Consider the following 18,131-nt stretch of genomic DNA (forward strand, 5'->3'; position numbering starts at 1 on the left):
GGTAGGGGTGGTATACAGAAGATAGCCCTATTTGGTAAAAGAGTCCATATTTCGTCAAGAACAGCTCAAATAAGCAAAGACAAACGACAGTCCATCATTACTTTAAGACATGAAGGTCAGTCAATCTGGAAAATGCCAAGAACTTTGAAAGTTTCTTCAAGTGCAGTCGCAAAAACCATCAAGCGCTATGATGAAACTGGCTCTCATGAGGACCGCCACAGGAAAGGAAGACACAAGAGTTACCTCTGCTTCAGAGGAAAAGTTCATTAGAGTTATCTGCTCCTCAGATTGCAGCCCAAGTAAATGCTTCAGAGTTAAAACAACAGACATATCTCAACATCAACTGTTCAGAGGAGACTGCATGAATCAGGCCCTCATGGTCGAAATGCTGCAAAGAAACCACTACTAAAGGACATCAATAAGAAGAAGAGACTTGCTTGGGCCAAGAAACACGAGCAAAAATCTGTCCTTTGGTCTGATGAGTCCAAATTTGAGAGTTTTGATTCCAACCGCTGTGTCTTTGTGAGACACAGAGTAGCGGAACTGATAATATCTGCATGTGTGGTTCCCACCGTGAAGCATGGAGGAGCAGGTGTGATGGTGTGGGGGTGCTTTGCTGGTGACACTGATTTATTTAGATTTCATGGCACACTTAACCAGCATGGCTACCACAGCATTCAGCAGTGTTACGCCATCCCATCTGGTTTGTGCTTAGTGGAACTATCATTTGTTTTTCAACATGACAGTGACCTAAAACACACCTCCAGGCTGTGTATGGGCCATTTGACCAAGAAGGAGCGTACATCAGATGAACTGGCCTCCACAATTACCCGCCTTCAACCTAATTGAGATAGTTTGGGATGAGTTTTACCGCAGAGTGAAGGAAAATCAGCCAACAAGTTCTCAGTATATGTAAGAACTCCTTCAAGACTGTTGGAAAATAATTCCTCATCATGCTGGTTGAGAGAATCCCAAGAGTGTGCAAAGCTGTCATCAAGGCAAAGGGTGGCTACTTTTAAGAATCTAAAATATATTTTGATTTAACACTTTTTTGGTTACTACATGATTCCGTATGTGTTATTTCATAGTTTTGATGTCTTCACTATTATTCTACAATGTAGAAAATAGTACAAATAAAGAAAAACCCTTGAATGAGTAGGTGTGTGCAAACTTATGATTGGTACAGTACTGTATATCTTTACAATGTTATCAAGAATTGGTTTGACAATATGATTGAATTTCCCTTGATATTCAGATAAAACAGAATTTTTCACGAGGAATACATTATTTGTAAATGCACACCTTTGCACTGTAGTTGTGTTGGGAGAGCATATTGATAGCAGCTGGAAAGGCAAGTGAACTACTATAAGCAAAGGGTGCAAGAGCATTGGGCAAAGTGCAAAAAAAAAAACGAACAGTACAGATAGCAATAAAAACTGTACCATAGAGGCAGCTAAAAACACTTTTTTGTTCCTGTTTTGCATGTTATTTTGGCATTAATACGTCTGAGGAAAAAGGAAACCGCACACTGCTCTTGATAGTATCACTGATCTTTAATAAGCTTTACGTATCAGCCTCATGTGCGGTTTCCTTTTTACTCATCTTATCCAACTCTTACCATGCACCTGCACAAAAGATAGCTCAGATGTGTGAGTGCCTTTTGAATTTTGGCATTAATACGTCTCACATATGTTTGCAAACAATGTAATATAAAAATAATAATTGAGTTAATAAATCCGAATACAAACTTGGTCTCTCTTTTGCTTTCTTGAGAAAGGCGGCTCCAAATCAAATGTTATGGGTCCCATACACATTTTTAGCAGATGTTATTGCGGGTGTAGTGAAATGCTTGTAGGCTCAGTGCTTTTTGTGGTGGTGGGGCAGCCAGCGGGAAATACTGTGCATAGGGGTTGGTAATGTTCTCTAGTTGCGCCGTGATTGGCTCAGTGTTCTGTCACTCATGGTTACACTACATCACTGCAAAATCTAAGGTCGAGCTAAAAAATTCAAGCCCCTTAGGTACTGCCATAGAGTTACATTAGAATTGCCGTTCCAAGAAGGCTGAAGGTCATTGGCCACAGATAAAATTACATCAAATCACATTATATCTACAGTTGCTTTGATTGGATTGACATGTCAACATCATACTTTAAAGATCTTAGCTAGCAAGTAGCTAGCAAGCTACTGTAGCAGTCATCATCATGAATCATGTCGACAATCTGCTGGCAAATCCTTTTCAATGCTAGTCATATGAAGATAAATTGTAGATAAAACGTATTGGTGCTCATTGGACATAAACATTTCACAAGTTAGAAATCGCAAATTTAACAATGAGTGGTTTGGAAGGAGTCAGTGGCTAACTGCAACCATTGCAAAGCAATCACAAGCCTGCTATTCAGTGGAGTAGGTGTGTGGTCCCAAGTCTGGGTTTAAGTGTCTCTTTTTATCCCTTAAAAGGATAAACATTCAAGATTGGCCATGCTGTCAGTCCAGCATGATTTCTGGCACGCTCAAAACAACTGGAAACTCCGAACTGGGAAATCTGACTTCAGTGAGTTCAAGACAACTGAACTCGGAAAAAAACGAACTTTGACTGGGAAAATAGGTTTTGAACGGTCAAAAAATTGGTCACTTTCCCCCTCATAATTTCGCCTACTGTTCTGACTTGGTAGTTCACATGTGGCCTATATCCTGTTTTAGAGCAATGTAATCATCGAATATTGTAGCTTTCATTGAGCTTTCATTGTCTGCTTATATGCCCCCTTTATTTATCCTACGTTTCTGACTTGGTGTACAGATTGGCAAATACACTGTAAGAACGGCCCATGTTCTGAATTCTGTCACTGTACATTTTAAAAGTGACTACGTTATGACTACGTCCGTCCTAGATCGCTCATTAATGTCTTAATCAAAATTACGGATTGCCTGTCATCCCCTTATGCCATAGTTTTCAGAACCACATTTGTTTAAATTGGTTAAAGACAATTGTGATAAATAAAAGTATACCAGTTTCATTTAAGGAACACAATTTGACAGCTGTGCCATACAGATTGGCAAATATTTGGGAAGAGATTTTCAATGTACCGATTTCATGGCACATAGTTTATCTACTGATACACAAAATGACGCCTGATTCAAAACTTATTGCAACCAATAGAATGTTATAAATACCATCCCAGCTCTGCAGATTTTGCTGCGAAGAGTCATTAGAATCATTAGATCATTTGTTTTGGTACTGTCCATATTTAGCATGTTTTTGGTCGCAGGTTCAGGAATGGCTGAAGAATTGCAACATTTACTTGGAGTATCTCTGCCAACTTAGTGTATGTAAACTTCTGACCCACTGGAATTGTGATACAGTGAATTATAAGTGAAATACTCTGTCTGTAAACAATTGTCTGGAAAAATTACTTGTGTCATGCACAAAGTAGATGTCCTAACCGACTTGCCAATACTATAGTTTTTTTAACAAGAAATGTGTGGAGTGGCTGAAAAACAAGTTTTAATGACTCCAACCTAAGTGTATGTAAACTTCAGACTTCAACTGTACATATTTACAAAAAAATATATGGGGGATTGGAAATGATGCAAAAGTAACAGTCAGTATCTGGTGTGGCCACCAGCTGCATTAAGTACTGCAGTGCATCTCCTCATGGACTGCACCAGACATGCCTGTTCTTGCTATGAGATGTTACCCCACTCTTCCACCAAAGCACCTGCAAGTTCCCGGACATTTCTGGGGGGAATGGCCCTAGCCCTCGCCCTCCGATCCAACAGGTCCCAGACGTGCTCAATGGGATTGAGATCCAGGCTCTTCGCTGGCCATGGCAGAACACTGACATTCCTGTCTTGCAGGAAATCACGCACAGAACGAGCAGTATGGCTGGTGGCATTGTCATGCTGGAGGGTCATGTCAGGATGAGCCTGCAGGAAGGGTACCACACGAGGGAGGAAGATGTCTTCCCTGTAAGGCACAGCGTGGACATTGCCTGCAATGACAACAAGCTCCGTCCGATGATGCTGTGACACACCGCCCGAGACCATGACGGACCCTCCACTTCCAAATTGATCCCGCTCCAGAGTACAGGCCTCGGTGTAATGCTCATTCCTTTGATGATAAACGCGAATCCGACCATCACCCCTGGTGAGACAAAACCGTGACTCGTCAGTGAAGAGCACTTTTTGCCAGTTCTGTCTGGTCCAGCGATGGTGGGTTTGTGCCCATAGGCGATGTTGTTGCCGGTGAGGACCTGCCTTACAACAGGCCTACAAGCCCTCAGTCCAGCCTCTCTCAGCCTATTGCGGCAATCTGAACACTGATGGAGGGATTGGGCGTTCCTGGTGTAACTCGGGCAGTTGTTGGTGCCATCCTGTACCTGCCCCGCAGGTGTGATGTTCGGATGTTCCCGATCCTGTGCAGGTGTTGTTACACAAGGTCTGCCACTGCGAGGACAATCAGCTGTCCGTCCTGTCTCCCTGTAGCGCTGTCTTAGCCGTCTCACAGTATGGACATTGCAATTTATTGCCCTGGCCACATCTGCAGTCCTCTAGCCTCCTTGCAGCATGCCTAAGGCACGTTCACGCAGATGAGCAGGGACCCTGGGCATCTTTCTTCTGGTGTTTGGGAAAAGCCAGAGTCAGTAGAAAGGCCTCTTTAGTGTCCTAAGTTTTCATAACTGTGACCTTAATTGCCTACCGTCTGTAAACTGTTAGTGTCTTAACAACCATTCCACAGGTGCATGTTCATGAATTGTTTATGGTTCATTGAACAAGCATGGAAAACAGTGTTTAAACCCTTTACAATGAAGATCTGTGAAGTTATTTGGATTTTTACGAATTATCATTGAAAGACTGGGTCCTGAAAAATGGACATTTCTTTTTTGCTGAGTTTAAGTCCCCTTTTGTGCATTACACCTCCAGCTGAATACAGTTTCTGAGTGCATGATATTCAGTTTCACTGGCATATAGTACGTTCTATGGGTGGTCTTTAACTGCAGTGATTTATGTCTGAGATTATATGAACATGACTGGGCATTCTAACATATGTATCCATTCATTATTATCAATAGTATCTCCCAGGTCTTCCTCATATTTTTGTGTTACATGTTTTGTGTCATTGGGAAAAGCCTCTATCAACCCTTGAAAAAAGTTTGAAAACTTGAGGTTTGTCAGACTGCCTTAAAATAGCATCTGGCTTGTCCAGTGTTTGCTGGACAGAGATAATAAAGTGTTGTATCTGAAAAAATTAACCTACTGTAGGTAGACCCAACTTTGTACCCCAGGTAGCCTAGTGGTTAGAGCATTGGACCAGTTACCGAAAAGTTGCTGGATTGAATCCAAGAGGTGACAAGGTAAAAATCTGTTGTCCCTGAAAAAGGCAGTTAACCCACTGTTCCCCAGTAGGGGAACCCACTGTTCCCCAATTGTAAATAAGAATTTGTTCGTAACTGACTTGCCTAGTTAAATAAAGGTTACACACATCATTCACTGAATATACTGCAAAATTCACCTGAGCTCCATAGACCGGTCTTCCCTGGCTGTCTGTACCTGCTGGGACCCCTGTCACCATCTGATCCTGCAAAGACATTATGAGCATAGTGTTGTGTACTGACTGCACTAGAGGGCTGCATTCCCATGGGATGCCTGCGGGACCTGCGGTCTGACAGAGATCATTGCAGCGAGGTCAGCACTTTTCATGCTGCAGGTGGGAGTAGACTGATGACTTTGGGATTTCAATATTTTTGTTGTCCCACAGATTATTTTTAAATGGTCCTCTTTCTGCTTTGTATACGTTAGCCTGCCTATTGTATTAAAAGCAAATGTTTTTTGCATTATTCACACATTCAGAATTCGCTGCTTCAACTTCAGTAGGCTACCTCTCCTAGTTGGGCGTGAGAGTTCAAGTGTAGTCTCATTGAAATAGAGTAGGCTGCCTACATGGGCGGAGAATCACGTGGCAGTTAACTTGAATATGAAATTAACTTAAATCTGATTAGACTAGTTTAATATAGTGTCTGTAAAAAAATATTGATAATGAGAAGAAGTGGAGGGCGCTCAACCAACGTGAGTCGAAGTGCAATCATAAAATGTAATCATGATTGAAAAGTTAAAAGGCACAACACGCACATAGGTTAGGCTACTATGGTGAGCGAGCGTTGCACCTTTTCATTTTCAATAAGTATGGATTACACATTTATTTGTCTCTGCCTGCAAATCGTCCTCCTAAAAGGTAGGCTATATCCTATAGGACCATGAAAAATGTAGCAAGTGTTGCTGTCATCATTCTTGCTGCCTCCAGTTCAGTAGCCATACCTGTGAGATCAGGTGTGTGTGTGTGGTCTCAGTTAAATAGAGTAGGTTATAGCCTATGTATACATGTTAGAGAAGCACGGGAAAGTCACCTTTCCAAGGAAATGTACTTCCTAAATAGGCCTATGATTAGGCAATAGTTTACTACATTATAATTGACTAGAAATAGGCCTAAATATTGATCACCCATATTTCTGCGCCTGAAAATCTTCCCACTTGTAATAGGTAGCTATAAAAATAGCTCAAGAGAAAGTGCAAGTCTATACAACTCTGCTCTCTTTAAACTACATCTAGCATATTGGCTGATATAGCCCTGTAATACAATGTAAGGACCATGTGAGAATCTCTGATAATTTAACCTGTTTCTGAAGTTATTTTTGTGCATTTGGTATTGCCTATAGGGCGCAAAATTGCTGGGACCATTGCTGGTAAGTGAGCGGCGTCACATATGCCTAAAATAACATTGCGGGACTGCGGTTGGGTTTGGGACCAGTTCTTGAGTTGGATAGAAAGCCAGTGGGTGCGGGAGGGAGTGGGATGAAGGAATCAGTCCTGTGCAGACTTCTACTGTGCACCATGACAGTGAAGCCTGTAACGTTAGAGCTGTTTATTACTGTGTCAATGTGAAAAGTAGGGAATTAGCTAGGGAAACTGCGAGATCAATAATGTTACATTGACATACTGTCTAATACAACTCACATCGCACTGAAAAAACGTCAGAATATAAATCTTAAATCGTTTGGGTGATGGTTTTATTGTTTGATTCAGGTCTCGTTTGATTGAGGCAAAAATAATAACTAATGTAAGCCAACTTTTGGCCAGCTCTCTCTCTAATGGTATTTCAACTGACGAAAGCTTTCCAAGTTAATTTACTTCTGAAACTTGACAAAACAAAGGCTACAAAACATGTCCATACAAACAACTACTATTAAATAATAATAATAGCCATGTCATATTGCTATCTGATCGATAACTAGAGGCTAGAGCTGACCTCGCTGTGGTACCTACTCATTAGCATAGCTTATTCATTCACCTCAGTCGAGGGGATGAAACATTAGCTAACGCAACATATCATTTGCAATACTAGCTCAGTACTGTGAATAAACACTAGTTTCGTTTTTTTACTGTTAAGTTAAACAGCAGTTACCTTGCCAGCTACATCAGTCAGCTAAAGAGTAGCCAGTGTCTGTTCCTTTTACAACCCGGTGAAAGAGCGCAACGCGTACACTGAACTATGCTCAACTCGCCCGTGCTGGTCCAGCCAGTCTTCCAGAAGCTTTGCCTTCACACAGCCTGTCAGCCCACTCTGTTGTGTCCGATTGGTCCTAAAGTACACCGTTGCCTTGTTTTGTATCACATTCCTATGATAAAACTGGAGCTGACAAAAATTCAATTTCAGAATGTGGGGGGGACATGTCCCTCCCGTCCCCAGTGAAAGTTGCACCGCTGCAATGACATTCTAGATGATTCTGTACTTCCAACTTTGTGGCAACAGTTTGGGAAAGGCCCTTTCCCCCGTGCACAAATTCCCTCTTGCACAAAGTGAGGTCCATACAGAAATGGTTTGTCGAGATAGTTGTGGAAGTACTTGACTTGCCTGCACAGAGCCCTGACCTCAACCCCATCGAACACCTTTGGGATGAATTGGAACGCCGACTGTGAGCCAGGCCTAATCGCCCAACATCAGTGCCCAACCTCACTTATGCTCTTGTGGCTGAATGGAAGCAAGTCCCTGCAGCAATGTTCCAACATCTAGTGGAAAGCCTTCCCAGAACAGTGGAGGCTGTTATAGCATCAAAGTGTAGTCAGTCCTTGCATAAATAGCTTGGTCTATGAATTTGAGAGTAGTTACATTTCTCCCCCCCATCCCTCAGCTGTTTACCGAAACAGCATCCGGTGGGTGACCACTTTGGTGTAGATTCAGTCCGGACCATGGAAGATCCGCATTTGAAATTTGAAGGCAATGTTCCCATGTTCGAAGAGATTACGTTTACGGTAAACATTGCATATGTCGGCTCAATCGGCAATTACCTTTACATTTCAATCACCCTATAACGCGAATCTTCCTCAGTCCGGATTGAATCTAGCCCTTTGTTTGAATTGCAGATTGCCCCTTTAAAAGCCACAGTCTGTAAGACTTCCAGTAATTTCAACTAATGATATATAGCCTACCCTTAGAGATTGAGATTAATACAAAAACAATTCTCACCATACACCAAAACTTGGAACCTATGACTCTACTGTTTCTGTTTCTGTTGTTATGAGACTTGTATAGCTTACCATTATGTTTAGAAAAGTAATGTTGCATTCTCATGGAATGGCATTCATTGACCCCTACATATATATCATATAAATCAATAGATTTGTATGTGAAAATGTCATAGGATGCATGTGCTCCATTGTAAAAAAAATTGTTGGTGGCCCGCTCTTTGATGGTACAGTATGCACATAAGTGTATGCCTAGCCCTAGTCTATATTCATTGTCAAAATACATTTTACTCTAACTCAATTAATCAGTTAATTTAATAAACAATGAATTACTTGATGCTACAGAGTGTCTTCAGAGGAGCTTGTCATTACACTTTAACCAAGCCAGAGTGAAGATGGTTTGATTTGATGTATTATTTCGTCTGAGTGTGTCACATCCTTTGCATTCAATTGTACTCTGATTGCAGTTGAAAGCACATATAATCAACATACATGTATTAGTATATGCTAATTACATGGCCAGGGTCTATTAATACTGTAGGTCTTTGGGCAGAAGATCAGAGGAACACTTGCAGTTATATTCTGATTGATTCCACCACAAGCATTCAACAGTTGGCAATGGAACATGTTTAGTAGGAGTTTGTTGTCATGCTGAATGACTGAGTGGTTAACAGGTTGTTAAAAGTGATTTATCAGCATTACTCTCACATTTTCGCATTAAAAAATGTACTATTTTATTTTACCCATTTTTCCTGTCAGTTTGTACTAACGTCAGGCACGGCCAAACAAATGATCAAAAACATTTTCTCAGCACCCCCATGGATGAAGAAAATGAACATGAGCGAAGTGCCCAATTCTAATAACTGTGCGTAATATGCTGCCTTTTTAAAAAGAATGAGCAGTGTGTCTCATATATTTAATGTTAAACTGAGCAGTTTATGGCGCACAAGAAAGCACCAGCTCCTCTCTCTTCCATGCCTATGTCATCGGCCCTTTTTTTTWAAAATGTTCCCACCAACAGGTGATGGTTAACAACCTTGCTAGACTGGTCTTGCCTCACTATCATGTTGCTTGAGAACCTACAGTAATAATATCCCATATCGGAGTATAGAGAGCAAGGTGATCCCAACCAGGCACCAATGCAGCACTTCAACAACCAGTCGGGGAACCATTTCAGTGGACAGGTGAGTTGCACAGCCTGGGGAAACGTTCCTGGGTGAACCAGGGGTTCTGTGGCTCTCCTCCATACATTACTCGGGCCATCCGCACCGTCTACAACCCCCAGTCCCTCTACCATCAAGGCTCCTTCGACAGCATCTGCAAACTTACCACAAATGAAGGAAGGGAAAGGGGGATACCTAGTCAGTTGTACAACTGAATGCATTCAACTGAAATGTGTCTTCTGCATTTAACCCAACCCCTATGAGCCTTTTCCCAACCGAGATCAAGTGGCTGGAGACAGGTTCAGAGAAAAAAACGTGGTGGATGCTGCTCGTTTTTCAAAGGTATGATTTGGTTCAACACAGTTTGCTGTTGTATTTGCGTTTGCTTAATTTTTACTATATTACCTTGTAAGGATATCAAGTTGAAATGATGTACAGACTAAGGAAATCCCTTCCTTGTTATCTCATTTAAGGAAATGTGTACTGTCTTAAATTAGTATATAATTTAAGAAATATCTGAAATTATGGGATGATCTTCAATTATGTAGGACTGTGGGTCACTACACTAACTTAGAATACATTGGACAACTGGGAACTGTTTGTTAGGAATAAATGAGATAGGGTGCAGGCCAGGCAGCAGGCTGTTAGCCAGCCTAAACATGGCGGTGTTCGCTTAGCAATCTCACTGGAGAAAAGACCTCCTCCATTCCTGTCATTATTGAAAGAGATTGTAATTTCTCACATCTCTAAATAGGGCTACTTAACCACTTTTTATTTTACACACAGAGACTGATCATGTAGATCATATTCTTTGTTTAATTAGTTAACCTGCATTTCCCCCTAGCAGGGATGCATGTTTCAGTGCAAAAAAAAAGTGTCACCTTTTTGGGCCCTCACCAGTTTGCATCCCTGAGAATGATGAATTTAGGAATGCTCAACACCCTTTGAATATGACCGGTGTCAGTAAACATCAGCAAAAAAAAACGTCATTATGTTGTTGCCAGCAGCACAGTTACACTCACCAATGCTCTAGATAACATGAAAACGGCCTAACCAGCTCTGCTAGGGTGTGTAAAATGGTCAGAGTGAGGTGTTGTCTCAGTCTCATTTCTGCCTGGAAGTAGCTAGCCAATGTTAGCCAGTTAGCTTGGGTGCTTGACTGCGTTGAAGGCTCGGATCAACCCTACTCTGCGCTCTGAAACGCTCAGAATTTATGAACGGACAATCAGTGGTGTAAAGTACTTCAGTAAAAAATACTTTAAAGTAATACTTTTTAAAATATTTATATTTTTGACTTCTTTTACTTTCACTTCACTACATTCCTCAATTAAATAATGTACTTTTTACTCCAAACATTTTCTCTGACACCTAAAAGTACTCTTACATTTTGAATGCTTAGCAGGAAAGGAAAATTGTCACATTCACGCACTTATTAGTATGTTAGTATGGGTATTCGAACACTGCTATGGCCTGTGTATGTGTGCCATTCAGAGGGTGAATGGGCAAAACAAAATATTTAAGTGCCTCTGAAAAGGGTGTGGTAGTAGATGCCAGGCTGTGTTGTGTCAAGAACGGCAACGCTGCTGGGTTTTTCATGCTAAACAGATTCCTCTGTGTATCAAGAATGGTCCACCACCCAAAGGACATCCAGCCAACTTGACACAACTGTGGGAAGCATTGGAGTCAACATGGGTCAGCATCCCTGTGGAACGCTTTCGACGCCTTCTAAAGTCCATGCCCTGACTAATTGAGTCTGTTCTGAGGTCAAAATTGGGTGCAACTAAATTTTAGGATGGTGGTTCTAATGTTTTGTACTCTGTGTAGGTGTGCTCGACCTCTAGCCAATAGCGCTGTTGGCTAGAGCACACATGCCAATACCAGAGTGGGCTCACTCATACATTTTTTTGTGAGAAAATCAGTTGAGTTGAAAATACTATGGAACTCATTTAACATGTATTTTTTATTCGGTACATGGAAATTTACTGCAAAATGTATTTTTTATGTGCACTTTATCATCAAACATCATCACATATCTGCAACAAGTCAATCTGATGGAAACACGTCTCTGGTGGGAATATGCACATATTATTTTTATGTGGATTTTTAAATATCTCCATAAAACATTTTTGCCAATTGGATGGAAACCTAGCTAAAAAGGACGCTCGCTGCAGATGACACTATATTCTGCAAAACATGGCTACTTTACTACCAGTGGCGATTTTAGCACGTAAATCTAGGTGGGGAAAAAATAAATATAAAATGTGATGCTTGCCAGCAAAGCCACTACACAACACTAAACAATACATTAATTGCACTATACCACTGCTACACCTGGCTATCAGCGGAGCCTTGTGTGACGGTGAAACAGTTAATTCATCCTCATTTACTGCCATTTATAAAAACATAGCTGATATGGCTGACTTGCTTAATTAAACAAATGTGGTTTCTACTGACAATTGATATGTACAAACTATGGCATAAGTAGATGACAAGCGCATAAGAGGCAATCCATAATTTAGACTAAGACAATGAGTGTATTTTCTGCTGGCTTGTCCCACCACCACAGAAAGCACTGAGCTAGGCTGAAACACCTGCATTTTGGAGCTGCCTTACTCAAGAAAACAAAAAAAGAGACCATGTTTGTATGCTGATTTATTAACTCAATTATATATATATTTTTTTACATTGTTTGCAAACTGATATGTGACTGGTATTAATGCCAAAATAACATTCAAAACAGGAAAACCCTCCAAAAATATATATAATAATAGTAATTTTTTTTGTTGCTAAAAATGTGGGGCTCAAAACAGGTGGGGCTCTGCCCTGAATGACGGGTCGCCACTATTTACTACAAACGAAAATGCGCAATAGACCACGTCTGGAATCAAACAATGAAAAAGCATATGCATAATAATGGACGAATCCACTGACACAGACAGCCAATATGTTCTTCATATTTTGCTTGTCTTGCAAAGGAGCGCAACTGAAAAAGTTGTTCTGGCTGGTAGTGTATTTACAGCGAGTTACCTGGGTCGTTCCACGAAGTGAGTCCCTTTTGGTAGTGTAACTTGGTGAGATGTTTTAATTTTTTCCCCACATTTTTACATTTTGTCATGAGTGTTGATGATTCGTTACTAGAGAAATGAGACCAAGTTAAGACGCTGGACAGGGTGGATCGGTATTTAGTAAGACAGTTTATTCGGATGTAAAGATATCTGAGCAAAACGTGCACGGTCTCATTCATTTAGCTCAGAAGGAACTAGCCGACAGGAGTCCCGAAACATGGAGTGCATTTACATTTTATACATTAATTGACGTAGGTAGATTCTGGCAGTTTGTACTCCTGACTGGTCGCTGTGAGTGGAGGGCGGTCCCCTTCAGGCTGATATCAATGTTCCATTGGTTCTTAGTAGTGTTCTTTGTCCTTGGAACCCAGCCCCGACAGAGGGGTGTGGGTGTGGGTGTGTATGTGTGTGCGTTCGTGCAGTGGCATTCTTGTGTGTTTCTGCAGTCATGAGATAAGAGGAGACAGTAACCAGCAGTTGTTGTCTTAGGGCCAGAGGTTCCCTGCCTGGAGGAATGTTGAGCAATTACCCTACTCTGGCAGTTTAGTTTAATTGCTCCATAACTGTTTTTGTGCGGTCTGCAGTTTTATAACACTGGGTATCCTGTTCGTGCCTCAGCAATTTTGTGCTTTAGAAATGGGGTGTGTTGAACAACAGACCATGCTTATGAAAGAAGTAGTTATAACAAGTTTTAACTATGTATTGTTATTAATCAAAAATATCATTTATTACAAGAGCACATGTTCATCTTAATAAAAAACATGTTTTCACGTCTCATGAGATTAAACAAAACAAATATTAATGGGTTGCATGTTTCTTCACAATATGGTTTTGAACATTCATTTTGGTCTGATGCCATACTGAGCATTCTACTCAATGCATCGTCAATGAGCGCTGATGAAGATTTTCATCAAAAGTGCATTACAGTGGCTTGGAAATACAAGGCAAACAATAGGAAAACGTTTGTCATAATTTTGATGTCCCCAGATTGCTAGCCAACTATAACTTTGGCTAGCTAAGATTGAGGGGAGGCCACCGGATTTTAGCTCGCTAACGTTAGCATTGCTAGCTATTTTTCACTAAATTTGCTAGCTAATGTCAACATTGCCATCTATCTAAAGTACATTTGACAACATGATAATGCTGGCAAAGTGTAGTCCTACTAAATATCTCACTACTTTAGCAATGTCATCGAATTTCCATGCACTATAGTCTAATTAGACAAAACAGTAGTTAGCCTCCATCCAGAATGACTGGGTTTATCACCATTTACGCCGATAGAGGGCGGCTTAAGAACGTTCATAACAATGGCATGACGCAACCCTGTGATGGAGGTGCAACCTATGAATAGTAAGTGCCTATAAAGTGTCAACTAAAGTAACATGGTTGACTGTAACAGGGTTGATGATTTCATCTCAAATCAGCTATAAATTCCCTTGTGACAGGGGGAATGGAAGCTTGTTGTGTGCAACCAGTGGAGGCTCCTCAGAAGAGGAAGGGGAGGACCATCCTCAGTAAATTTCATAAAAATAGTGAAACATTAAATAAGTTATCCTTTTTAGATAAAACTAAACTAAATACATTCACGTCACCAAATAATTGATTAAAACACACTGTTTAAAACACACTGTTGTAGGGTATCACCATGATGTAGCTGGAGGACAGCTAGTTTCTGTCCTCCTCTGGGTACATTGATTTCAATACAAAACCTAGGAGGCTCATGGTTCTCACCCCCTTCCATAGACTTACACAGTAATTATGACAATTTCCGGAGGACGTCCTCCAACCTATCAGAGCTTTTGCAGCATGAACTAACATGCTGTCCACCCAATCTAAGGATCAGAGAATGTATAAGTTACAGCTAGCTAGCATTGCAGTGCATAAAATGTGGTGAGCAGTTGACTCAAAGAGAGAGAAAGACAACAGTTTTGAACAAATTAATTTCTTCAAAAATGAAGGAGAAGCAAGGGAGAGAGCTAGCTATATTTTGTTGTATTCTTTTCCCACTTAATTTAAATAAGTACTGTCTGTAACCATCATCGTATTCACAGAGGGATGTGGTTTACATAGCTAGCTAGCCAGTCAACTGGTGCCAAAATTTGACTGTGGGGTGTCAGCAAATACAATTACAGGTTTCCCCTTTCATCTAAATGATTAATAATGGATTTATTTTATAGAGCGCTTTTCATTACAATAATAATCTCAGTCACTTTAAAAAATAAAAAATAAACTAAAACACATTTTGTGATCTGGCAGTTCTTGGGCGATGGTCATCTTCAGATGATACGCAGTTCGGAAAGGTATTATCTTGAGTGGAGGGAGCATTGATGCTACTGTCTTTGGTGTTAGCTAGTTACTGGCTAGCTAGGTCTTCAGCCAGCATGGAACTAAATTGGGGAGGGTAGTTTAAACTGCAACTGAAAAGACATGCCAAACAGGAGCTGTATAAAACATTTATAGTAATTGATCATTGGTAGTAATGGTTTATGAACATGGCCTGGGAGTTAATATACACTGAGTATTCAAAACATTAAGAAAACCTGCTCTTTCCATGACATAGACTGACCAGGTGAAAGCTATGATTCGTTATTAAATCCACTTCAATCAGTGTAGATGAAAATGAGGAGACAGGTTAAAGAAGGATTTTTAAGCCTTGAGACATGGATTGTGTATGCACACATACACAATCTGGTGCGCCTGGCACCTACTACCATATCCTGTTCAACTGCCTTTGAACAGAGTATGGTAGTAGGTGCCAGGCGCACCAGTTTGTGTCAAGAACTGTAACGCTGCTGGGTTTTTCGCACTCAACAGTTTCCTGTGTGTATCAAGAATGGGCCACCCCCCAAAGGACATCCAGCCAACCTAACACAACTGTGGGAAGCATTGCAGTCAACATGGGCATCCCTGTGGAACACTTCCAACACTTTACAAAGGGAGGGGGGGGGGGGGCAACTTAATATTAGGAAGGTGTTCCTAATGTTTGGTATACTATTTTTTTTTTTTAGGTGGACCCAAACCTCACCCCTCCCCCGTCCAGTTTCAACTGGTATTGAAAGGCCTTTCAAAGAACTGTCAGTCAAGGTGAGCCTTACTGATAGTTAGACATGAGAGAAAAAGTACATTTTCTCAAATTCTGAGCATTTTTTATCTGGAACAAATATTATGGGTGATGTTTTGGTAACTCAAAAGGCTATTTTACATGGGAATCAGGATGATTGCGTGGGACCTTTTAAGAACAAGTACAACACTATTCCAATAAAATATCTGGTGTGGTGACGGGATCAGTGTATGAGGGGTGCAAAATCCTCCAATGAAATAACTTTTATAGAAGTAAAATAAATTATAAAGAACTTAGTTTTGAAGCAAAAAAACAACATTCAAATCTATTGTATCTATGACTGATATGCCAGTGCTTTCTACAATATCTTGGAGTGCACATATAAGATTCCCTTTCCATAAGTGTACTACTTTGATGATTGTTTTCTTTCCATGTCCATTACTCTCCCCTTTTTAAATACAGTATGTACAGCCTGTAATTTCCCAGATCATGCGTTGTTAGTTATGATATCAGTATATCTGTTTGGGTAGGTTACTCTCTCCACTCACATAAAGAGAACAATCTGTCACTCACACTTGAGGGATACACAGTAAGGTTTATTCAAATGTATTCAATTCAAATTATTGGCATAATTATTTCTAATGTTTAACAGAACAAATTTATGGTTATGATATTAGTGCAATTTCCAGATTTTAGTTACTCTGATTTTAGTTAACATTGATTGCATCAGTAGTGGACATGCACACAGACACGGATGCATGGGCATGCAAGCACACGTTCTCTTTCACCTCCTCTAGTCCACAGACACCTATGGAGGACCTAGCTACTACCTGAATGTGGTTGTACTGATGGTCATCACCTTGTTAGCTAACAGCCTTATCATGTCTGGTAGACTGTTGTACCTATCTGGAGCACTACCTGTCCATGGTCCACGCTGTTGCTCAGAGTTCCCTGGTACAAGTGGGCCCAGGCTGGTGTCATCTGGTTAATCAGTCTGGTCTGGGTGGGGGTGATGGGATGGTACTTTTTATCCTTTCCAAACAAAACTTTTTTTTGGTCTGTTCCTACTGGCTATAATCATGTGCTTCTGCAGCGTGACTGTTCTGACAGCTCTGATTCGTCCAGGGTTGGGGGCGGAGGGACCAATCAAAGATGAGGGCATTCAGAATCATCATGGTCATCCTGGCAGTGCTGGTGGTCAGTATTGGTCGTGTCTATTGAATGAAGTGCTTTTGTACAATGAGATGTGCATAGCTCGCTCAGTCACCTGTCAGTGTCTGAATCCCAAATCACCCCTTTCCCCTCATCCCTCCCATTTGCACAAATGTCCCAAAGCTGAGGGAGTGAACATTATCGAGAGTGAAGGGCTAATTAGACCCTCAGATAGCCACTTTGACCAAGCCAGCAAGGCTGCAGGCTTCAGAGCAGAGCAAAGTGCTATTCCAAGACGCACTGCAATATGTTTGGAGTTTGCGCAATAACATACAAAAGAATTGGGAGACGTTCCTAATTATATGTAATATGCATCTGTTCATGTCTAATTTCGAGACTTGGCACATGTAACAGATCAAACACCTCCCAAATGAAATGTTTAACTGTTACTGAGGTTTGTGTCTTGTAAAACGACAAGGGGGATTTGTTAATTTGAAGCTAGTTTTATTATTTAAAAATGAACATGAATTGCATCATTCAAGTCAGGAGTGTGTCCCGATGTTGATGGGTTTATCAATCCCATCGTCACTCTCTGGAAGTCACCCTCTGAGTTTCTTCAGCAAAACGTGACAAAAGTGGGCCCTCCCAAGAGAGTTGGTAGGGGAGAGGGGGTGGTTTGGGATTCAATGTGTTTCCCAACTTCGGTACTCAAGTACCCCCAACATTACATTTTGTTGTGGCACCAGACAAGCACAACTGATTCTACTTGTCAACTAATCATCAAGCTCTTGACAAGTTGAATCAGGTGATTTTTGTCTGGGGCTACAACAAATGTGTTGTTGGGGCCTTGGGGGTACTCGAGGACCAGAGTGGGGAACGCGAGTTTGGGAAATTGCCTTGTCTTCAAAACCCTAGGACTAGTGACTAAAAATGTGTTTTTATTTTAAAAGGTGTCCAACCCTTTCTTTTTACTAGAAATGGTATTGTTTTAAAAGGAGCATTTGGCTATTTTAAGGACCATAGGTCATTTGAATTATTCATGTATTAATTGTACAGTTTTTAGTGTCAAGTAATATGTAGTATTTTGAGTAGTGTAATTCATAAATTGTTATAAAACATTAGCTTTACAATATTGACTCCCCATTTAGGCAAACATAGCTCAAGACTTGTAGT

Source organism: Salvelinus sp. IW2-2015, linkage group LG18 (genome assembly GCF_002910315.2).
Source record: "Salvelinus sp. IW2-2015 linkage group LG18, ASM291031v2, whole genome shotgun sequence".
Taxonomy (NCBI): Eukaryota; Metazoa; Chordata; class Actinopteri; order Salmoniformes; family Salmonidae; genus Salvelinus; species Salvelinus sp. IW2-2015.